At 49.1% G+C, this 8,989-nt stretch overlaps 1 long non-coding RNA gene across 1 annotated transcript in view; it reads left to right on the forward strand.

Moving 5' to 3' along the window:
• LOC135185168 (uncharacterized) overlaps positions 1–8,989 on the forward strand; it is a 30,234-nt gene continuing 21,245 nt past the window's right edge. The window contains exon 1 of the long non-coding RNA XR_010306383.1: positions 1–64. This is a non-coding gene — a long non-coding RNA (uncharacterized LOC135185168). The remainder of the gene's footprint in view (positions 65–8,989) is intronic.

Raw genomic sequence — 8,989 nt, forward strand, 5'->3', positions numbered from 1 at the left:
CTTCTCTTCATGATCTCGTGGCTAACAGGACCAGGGAAGTGACTGTCCCCTGTACTGGGCACAGGTGAGTCTGCACCTCAAATACTGGGTTCAGTTTTGGGCTTCTTACTCCAAGGAGGACATTGAGGGGCTGGAGTGAGCCCAGAGAAGTGCAACAAAACTGGTGAAGGTTCTGGAGAGCAGGGCTGGTGAGGAACAGTTGCGAGAACTGGTGTGAGAAGTCTGGATGAGAGGAGGCTGAGGGGAGACTTCATTGCTCTCTACAACTCCCTGAAAGGAAATTGCAGTGAGGTGGAGGTTGGTCTCTTATCCCTACTATCAGGTGATAGAAGGAGAGAAAATGGCCTCAAATTGTAACAGGGGAGCTTTTGTTTGAGGAATAATTTCTTTGCTGCAAGAGTGGTCAGGCATTGGAACAGGCTGCCCAAGGAGGTGGTGGAGTCACCATCCCTGGAGGTGTTCAAGAAATGTGTGGACATGGCATCTGGGGACATGGTTTAATGATTGTGGTGGTGTTGGGTTGGTAGTTGGACTGGATAGTCTTAGAGAGATTTTTCAACTAAAGCAACTCCTGTGTTTGCTGCTCCAGACTAAGGAAGCGTCTCAGCTGCTGCTCTGGGCAATCTTTCCATTTGAGCTCTAGAATCCATGGGCCTGGTTTGTGGTCAGTGGTGTTTCCCCAGGAAAGAGGCAGAGGGAATTTTGACAGGAAAAATACCAGGCTTAGTTTCCCTTGAGCTTCTGGCATCACTTGATGCTGTCATTTTGAGGTGCTAGGTAGGATTATGTATGGTTCTCCTAAGGGCTGAGTGTTGTTTGTCAAAAGTAGTTTCAGATCATCTCACACTCATAGTCACTGACTGGTTTAGGTGGGACAGGACTTCTAAAGCTCAGCCAGCCCAACCCCCCCTGCAGTCAGCAGGGACATCTGCAACTAGAACAGGTTGCTCAGGGCACCAAACAACCTGACCTGGGATGGTGCCAGGGATGGGGCAGCTCCTATTTCTCTGGGCAACTTGTGCCAGGGTCTCACCATCCTCAGTGTCAAAACATTTCTTCCTTCTCTCCAGTCTGAATTCTTTTCCTTCTCTTTTAGTTCAAACCATCACCCCTGTGTCCATGTCACAACAGGCACTGCTCAAAAGTCTGTCCTCAGCTTTCTGCTGGACTCCTTTGAGCCCCTGAAAGGCTACAGAAAATCTCTCTGGAGCCTTCTCTTCTTCAGTATGAACGTCTCTAACTCTTTCATCCTGGCCTCACAGCAGAGGGCTTCCACCCTGGGATCATTTTATGACCTGTTCCTTGTTTGTTTTTTTATCTTCACACACAAAATTGGTACTGGGAGCCCTTAAGTCTGCAGATATCTTCAGCCAGACTTTTATTTGCAGCTTGGATGAGTTGTTTAAGGTGACCCAGGTTTGAATGAGCCTGGGTGGCTTCTCTTGAAGCCATCTGAGACCCTTTGTGGTGTGAGGCTTTCCCATGAAAACAAAACAACCCCCTTGTTGTTACTGGTTCTAGTTTGTCTGTTCCAGTTTGAGCCAGGCAGCATGGGCTGAGCATCCCTCCCTTTGGGTTCAAGGAGGTATCTGCAGGCTCTGCCTGCCCAAGGGGTGATAGGTTTTGATCCTGGGAGCATCTGGCTGCTTGAGCAGTGTCTACCTTGCCTGAAGGGCAATGGACTTTGATCCTGGGTGTACCTGTGTTCTTGAGAAGCTTCTTTCCTACACAAGGGGTGATGGGCTTTGTTCCTGGGGGCATTTTGGTGCTTCAGCAGTGTCTGTCCTACACAAGGGTGGGACAGCACCATGCTTCAAACCCATCAGCAGTCTAGAGGGGAAACCTTGGCTCTGGTCAGAGCAGAACTCAGGGTGATGTTGTTGGTATGTTGAGGTCAATGTCTCAACATGACTTTGTGATGGGACACCCTGGAGTGAGCAGAATGGGCATGCAGGGAGAGGTTAAAAATGCTAAGACCAAAAACCCCCCAGATTTAAGAATCACAGTGAGGTAGGGCTTGGAAGGCACTTCTGGAGATCGTCCAGCCCAACCCCCCTGCCAGAGCAGGTTTGCCTACAGCAGGTGGCACAGGACAATGTCCAGGCAGGTTTTGAATGTCTCCAGAGATGGAGACTCCACTAGCTCTCTGGGCAGCCTGTTCCAGTGCTCTGCCACCCAGAAATGGAAAGAAGCTCCTTCCTGTGTTTTGATGTAACTTCTTACGTTCAAGTTTTGTTTTGGTGGTGATTTGGAGTTTGTTTTTTTTGTTGGTTTTTTTTTTTTTTCCAATGAAGAAAACCTTTGCTTGCTGAAGGAGAAAGGGAGGAGGGTGGGCAGAGGTGGTTTGTGAAGAATGAGCTTTTAGAGAGACCTCGTCTGCCTTCGTGGCATTTCACATTCATTCCGTTGTTAAGCTCTTTGCTGTTGGAGGCTTCTGCACTCGCCTCTCCTCGTGCCTCCCAGCTTTGGGATCCCTACTCTGAAGGGGGAAAAAAGGAGAGAGAGAGAGAGAGGGGGAAAAAGGAAGAAAACTCCCCAAATTTTTATTTGTGCAGTAGGTCCCCACCACGCTCAGGTGTTGAGGGAGGCAGCACTTTAGTGGTTGTGAAGGAGAGGCTGGACCACAGCAGATTCCCACAGTTTGAGAGGAGACAGGAAAGTCTCAGTGACTCATAAACACAAACAGATTCTGAGCAAGGCCTTCTCTTTGTTGTTTGCTTTTCTTCATTTCTCGGTTTTCCTTTCTGAGCGTGTTTGTGTGTTTTAGATGATGCCATCATGCTGCCAGGATGCTCTGTGTGTGGTTCCCACACAGGAGATGTGCTCTGCACAACAGTTCTGCTTACACAACTATGAGCAGCAGCCACCAGAAATCCTTGAGGGCTCCATTTGGTGCCACATCCTCATGTGTGGATCTTGGGGCAGTGAGAGGATCAGGAGGGGCATTTTCATCAATGTTCCCTCATGACCAGGAAGGCCAATAATGTCCTGCTGTGCATTCAGGAGAGTGTGGTCAGAAGGTTGAGAGATGTTCTTCTCCACCTCTACTCCACCCTGGTGAGGCCACAGCTGCAGTACTGCATCTGGTTCTGGGCTCCCCAATTCAAGAGAGACAGGGAACTACTGGAGAGAGTCCAGTGGAGGCTACAGAGATGCTGAGAGGCCTGGAACATCTCTGTGAGGAGGAAAGGCTGAGAGCCCTGGGGCTGTTGAGCCTGGAGAAGAGCAGCCTGAGTGGGGATCTGCTCAATGCTCAGTAAGAGCTGAAGGACCTGTGGGGAGCAAGAGGCTGGGGCCAGGCTCTTGTCAGTGGTGCCCAGTAACAGGGCAAAGGGCAATGGGCTCACACTGGAACCCAGAAGGTTCCACCTGAAGAGGAGATCTCTCCTTCTGCTTGTCTGCTTGTGCAGTGTGCATGAGCTGATACTCACTTGTCTCAGAGCTGAAGATGGCTTAATGTTGTTGTGAGGTGTGTTATGTCACTTGTATCACTTCAATCTCAGCTTTTAAGGCATGCAGAAGAGCCTTTGCAAATGTTCATAGACCCATAGAATGGTTTGGCTTGGAAGGGACCTTTCAAGGTCATCTAGTCCAACCTCCTGCAGTCCGTAGGGATGTCTGAAACTAGAGCAGGTGGTGAGGCAGTTTGTTGATGTAAGATGTGCCCCACTACAGCTGTGAGCTGTTGGGCTCACTGGGCTGTGCTGGTCAAACCCCTGTGTGTCAGGAGCAGCTTTTGGTCCATCCTTGCCCACGTAGCTGCCTGAAAGACCTTTCCATGCTCCCCCCTGGATCTGGGGACAACAACAGCACCCCAGCTGTTCAAATAGGCCTGGAAATTACAGAAGCACACAAGCAAGCCCTAAAACTTTCCCAAGGTGGCTGAGTACTTTTGTTTGCTTGAGCATTTGAGTCCCTCCGATTACCCCAGGGAAGGATATTGCCTCTTGAAACAGAGTTCAAAAAGCCCAAGAATTTATTTTTTTGGTTATAAATAGCTCACATCCTCTCGATAACAGCAGCCAGGCTGCTATTTATTGCCCACTTCCCCTCAGACAGACAGCTTGCGGTCGTTAAAATCGCACTTCCCATGGAATCCAGAGGAACTTGGGTCTTCAGGTTCCTACAATTGTTTGCCCTTCTGGGTTTCCTTTGTAGCTCACAGCCTTCAGCCAGCCTGACTCCCATTAGGAGCTGGCTGAGGCCTCACTGAGATGCATGGCTGGAGTCCTAACCCCCATTCTCTACTCTCTTCTTCATATATTTGTACAATCACAGAATGGTTTGGATTGGAAAGGGCATTAAAGGTCATATAGTTCCAACTCCCATGCCATGGGCAAGGACACCTCCCACTAGAGCAGGCTGCTCATGGCCTCATTCAACCTGGCCCTGAACACCTCCAGGGGAGGGGGAATTCTTTGGGACCAGCAGGACAGGCCATTGATTCCCAGCAGTGTGGAGTATTCACAATACATTATTTTGTTTTCCTCTGCTGACCTCAGTGAGCACCTTCTGGCCTTATTTTGTCATAGAATCAAAGAACAATTTTGGTTGGAGAAGACCTCCCTGGGCAACTTGTTCCAGTATCTCATCACCCTCACTTGAAAGAATTCCTTCCTAATCTCCAATCTAAATCTAGTCTCTTCCTAGATTTAGCCTTGAGATTAGGAGTGGTAAAACACTGGAACAAGTTTTCCAGGGGGGCTGTAGATGTCCCCTTCCTGGAGGTGCTCAAGGCCATGTTGGATGAAGCCTTGAGCAATCTGCTCTAGTGGAAGGTGTCCCTACCCATGGCCTGGGAGTTGGAACTGGATGATGTTTAAGGTCCCTTCCAACCCAAACCATTCTGTGATTCTGAATTCTCTATCTACCAGAATTATGTTTTTTTTGGTCATAGATTCCTGCTGGGGCATCTGTTTGGAGAAAGCAGTTCCACTGAAGGGGCACCACGAGCTGTTTCCTCCTTAGCTTAGAGCAGGAGGCTGTGGGTCAGATGCTGTGGTGCAGTGAGTGGGGTGATGTGGTGCAGAACGTCCCAGTTTCATGCTCTGAGGAGATCATGTTTCTGATTAGAGCAGCTCAGTTACATAACTGCATCCCATAATCACAAACATACCTGGCATCCAGCAGGACTTGGGGTCATGATTTATTCATCAGAGCTTCTCCACACATAAACTTCTATTTATTACCCACTGCAAGGGGAGGGAAATATCAGCGGCAGCTGTGGTGCTGCGCAGCCAACAGGAGCTTACAGCTCCATCTTCCCTTTCTTCACATCTACTGAAAAGTCATTTTGGCTTTAAGGCTGTTTATTGAGGAATTCTTGGATCTTTGGGAACATGAAGTCAGCTGGAAAGAGAGCTGGATTTGCTGGGGGGGGTGGGGGGTGTGCTCACTTTGGTTGCCTGGTCCCTTACTGGGGCTGCAACCAGGGATGCTGTCCCAGTGCTACTTGAAATCCTTGCTGTTTCCTTCAGAAACTCTCCAGCATCTGCTTTGCTGGTTTTAATGGGTGGTGAAGATTCTCTGCTTGCTGTTTTGGGGTGAGATCTGAACCCTGAGCTGTCACTTAGCCCAAGCTGCTTCTGGGTGACTGCTCAGCCTCTGTAAAATAGATGGGCTCTGTTGGCCCAAGCATGACCAACAGCTTCTGCAAGCTTCCTTCATCCCTCTTCTGCCCCAATCTCTTCTCCAAGTGACAGAATGGGTAGAAATGGCCTCAGGTTGCACCAGAGGAGGCTTAGGTGGGATGTGAGGAACTATTTATTTCCTGCAATAGTGCTCAGGCATTGGAAGAGGCTGCCCAAGGAGGTGGTGAAGTCACCATCCCTAGAGGTGTTCAAAAAGTGTGTAGGCATGGGATTTTGGGACATGGTTTGATGGCTGTGGTGGTGTTGGGTTGATGGCTGAACTTGGTGATCTTAGAGGTCTTTTCCAACCTGCATGACTCTATAGTTCTGATGGCACCAGCATCTAACCCCAATGCTAGGGCACAAACTTAAATGTCAGAAGCTCCATCTAAACATGAGGAGGAACTTCTGATGTTTGAAAGTGATGGAGCCCTGGAACAGGCTGCCCAAGAGGTGATGGAATCTGCATCTCTGGGTACATCCAAAGCCCACCTGGATGTGTTCCTGTGACCTCCTCTAGATGAACCTGGCTTGGCAGAGAAGTTGGACTCAATGTCCAGAGGTCCCTTCTGACCTCTGCCATTCTGTGATTATTGCTGAGAACAAAGATGATGGGAGGTGGCAACCATGTGGGAGCAGCACAGCCTTCCCATGCCCCCAGCAGACTCCTGTTTGCCCCAGCATCACACCTGGACATTCAAGAGCTATACAAAAAAGCTCCCGTGTCAGCAGCAGGGTGATGGATGTGAAGCTGCTGACTTTTAGTACCTTTGGTTAAAGTCAGACCAGACTGGACCTTGAATCCCTTATCTGGTTTCCATGTAAACAGAACAGAGGTGCTCACTAAGGTGAATGGCACCAAGGAGCCCCGTGTGGATCTGAGCACCTGCAGGCTGCGTACACACAGCAAGAAAACACTGCATGGAATCAAGGAGTCATCTGGGTTGGAAAAGACCTCCAAGATCATCCAGTCTAGCCACTAATCCAGCACTGCCAGGTCACTGCTAAGCCATGTTCCTCAACACCACATCTCCATGGCTTCCTTCCATCTCCTACAGGTATGGGGCTTCCACCACTGCCCTGGGCAGTCTGAGCCAGGGCTTGGCAACCATTTAGGGGAATAAATCTGTATAACTGCAATCCACAAAAACCCCTCCTTGACTGGAGGAGCTTGGTCAGGTTGGTGCTAGGGCCCTTGATGATCTGCAGGTGGGGTCAGGTTCTGAGATGGTGCTGTTCATCTTTTCTTACAAGGAACAAGCAGCAGGACAAGTGGAAAAGGCCTCAAGTTGCCCTAGGGGAGGTTTAGGCTGGTTATGAGAAACAATTTCTTCCCCTCAAGGGTTGTCAAGACCAGGGCAGTGGTGGAGCCTCCATCTCTGGGTGGGTTTCAGAGCCATGGAGATGTGGTGCTGAGGAATGTGGTTTAGCGCTGGCGAGCAGAGTCAGGTTAATGGTTGGGCTTCATGCTCTTGAAGTCCTTTTCCAACCTTTCCATTATTCTATTCTTCTGCTAGAAATCCCTCTTCTGATATGACCTCCAAGGGCTGTGGTTGCTTTGGACCCGGTAGTGAGCGGAGAATTCTGTGAAGCTTTTAGCTCTGTATCTCTATGCCATCTCTCAACCTGTGCTTGTGCTGGAATTGATTTCCTTCAGTGGTCATTTATTGAAAAGAATGGAAAAAATTCTCTAAAACCTGATAATTCTGATTGGAAGAAGATTACTTTGATTCCATGTTAGAGAGCTTTGGTTGGCTTCCAGCAGAGGCATGACTGAGGGAGCTAGGGCTGTTCAGTTTGAAGTGGAGGCTGAGGGGACACCTCATAGCTGTCTACAGCTACCTGAAAGGATGTTGTGGAGAGGCTGCTGCTGGCCTCTTCTCAGAGGTAATTTGTGATAGAACAAGAGGGAATGGCCTCAAGCTGCAGCTGGGTAGGTTTAGACTGGACATTAAGAAACATTTCTTTCCCAGGAGAGTGGTCAGGCATTGGGATGGGAGGTGGTTGGGTCACCAACCTTGGATGTGTTTAAAAGTCATTTGGATGTGGTGCTTGGGGATATGGTTCAGGGTGAACTTTGTAAAGTAGGGATATCGATTGGACTTGGTGATCCTGGGGGTCTTTCCCAACTGGAATGTCTCTGTGATGAAGAAGGAGGTGATATTTTAAAGTTTTATGTGCATTGCCAAGCTCTGACTTCACTTTAGACTTCCTGGCTCAGGATGCTTAAAAAACACCCCATGACAAAGACAACATCGTTACCTTATTGGAAATTCTTTGCCATTGGATGTTGTCTCTTGTCATCCAATGGTAACAGACAGTGTCATCTCTGCTTTTTAGGAAGAACTTGTTCAGTGTGAGAGTGGTGAGACTCTGCAGTATGCTGCCCAGGGGCATTGCACATGCCTTCTTCCTGAGGATGTTCAAGGCCAGGTTGGAGGAGACCTTGTGCAGCCAAGTCGAATTGTGAGGTGTCCCTGCCAATGGCAGGGAGGTTGGAGAAGATGATCTCTAAGGTCCCTTCCAACCTAAGCCATTCTGTGATCTGACCCAGTGACCAATTCCACATGCTTGTGTCAATAAAGCACTGGAGCTACCTTAAAGGATGACATAAGCCATGACCTGAAAGGCAGTGGCAGTGAGGTGGCTGTTGGACTTTGCTCCCTAGTATCCCATTTCCAAGAGGAAATGGCCTCAAGCTGCAGCAGGAGAGGTTCAGGTTGAAGATGAGGAACAATTTCTTTGCTGCAAGAGTGGTCAGGCATTGGAACAAGCTGCCCATGGAGGTGGTGGAGTCCCCAGTCCTGGTGGTGTTCAATAAATGTGTGGACATGGCACATGGGGACATGGTTGGATGGCCGTGGTGGTGTTGGGTTGATGATTGGGCTGGATGATCTTAGAGGGCTTTTTTAAATTGAAATAATTCTGTGAATATATAGCTGCAAGGTGCATGCAAAGAAATAACAGGAACAGTGGAAAATGACCCAGATACTTTATTCATATCAGTCTCACATGATGATGGTGACACAGAAGGTGGCAGCAGAAGTTGAGGGGGTGCAAAGCTGTGGGCACTGTAAAGAGGGTCAGGAGGATGGGGTCAGGCTCTTTCATTGGTGCCCAGTGACAGAAAAAGAGACAATGGGCACAAAGTGGAACCCAGGAGGTTCTGTCTGAACAGGAAGAGAAATTTCTTTGGTGTGAGTGTGCTGGAGCCACTGGAGGGTGGTGGAGTCTGGAGAGCTTCCAAGCCACCATGCCATTGTGATTCCAGGCAAGCTGCTATGGGTGCCTCTGCTTTTTCAGAGGGGTTGGACTGGATGATCTCCAGAAGTCCCTTCTAGCCCCCACTGTGGTGGGAA

Source organism: Pogoniulus pusillus, chromosome 22 (assembly GCF_015220805.1).
Source record: "Pogoniulus pusillus isolate bPogPus1 chromosome 22, bPogPus1.pri, whole genome shotgun sequence".
NCBI lineage: Eukaryota > Metazoa > Chordata > Aves > Piciformes > Lybiidae > Pogoniulus > Pogoniulus pusillus.